This window comes from Haemaphysalis longicornis, unplaced genomic scaffold, assembly GCF_048455015.1.
Source record: "Haemaphysalis longicornis isolate Haplotype H1 unplaced genomic scaffold, Haemaphysalis longicornis Haplotype H1 scaffold_11, whole genome shotgun sequence".
NCBI lineage: Eukaryota > Metazoa > Arthropoda > Arachnida > Ixodida > Ixodidae > Haemaphysalis > Haemaphysalis longicornis.
The window spans coordinates 94,737,260-94,737,858 of record NW_027526214.1 but is presented as its reverse complement, the minus strand read 5'-3'; the positions used below and the strand labels follow the sequence as shown (position 1 = coordinate 94,737,858).

Here is a 599-nt window from a genome sequence, read left to right as displayed (position 1 = left end):
ATATATATATATGTATATATATATATATATATATATATCTGTATAAGTATATTTTAAAAAGTACAGTCCGACGCACGTCTAAAAAAACATGTTTACTAACGTTTCGGTTGGAGGTTCAGTAGCGGAATTGGAAATGATGGGCTCGTTGAAATAACACAGAAATAAGGGTTGGCAGTCAAGAAAATCTCGGAAAGCAAAGGGGAGGTTGTGGTGGGTCATAAAAAGAGATGAAGAATTTTTTTATTCGAAAAGAAAGGGGTGAAAAAATGCCCGCCGGGTGGGATACGAACCCACGACCTCCAGAATCCTGGTGTGGTGCGATAACCACTACGCTACCGGCGGGGCTGTTTCCCCAGCACTTTCTCGGGTATTTACGGTAAGATATTTTTATTTCCTGCACTTGGGGGTGGTAGCCAGCGCCACTTGGACTACTCGGGGTGAAGTGGACCTTTTTTGTAACCCCCGGGCCGTTACTCGAGTGTCTACGACATGTGGAGAGTGGTCAACCAGCGTTGAACCCTCTTAAGCTCCCTTTGGCACCAAGACTGCCAGAACAGAGACCCTCGCTAAGCATGTAGCGAATCAAAAAATCGGAAATG

General features: G+C 44.4%; 1 non-coding gene across 1 annotated transcript; it reads right to left on the bottom strand.

Moving 5' to 3' along the window:
• Positions 1–269: 269 nt before the first annotated feature.
• On the bottom strand, positions 270–342 carry Trnap-agg (transfer RNA proline (anticodon AGG)). The gene has a single exon. It is a non-coding gene; the product is annotated as a tRNA-Pro (tRNA).
• Positions 343–599: the final 257 nt, after the last annotated feature.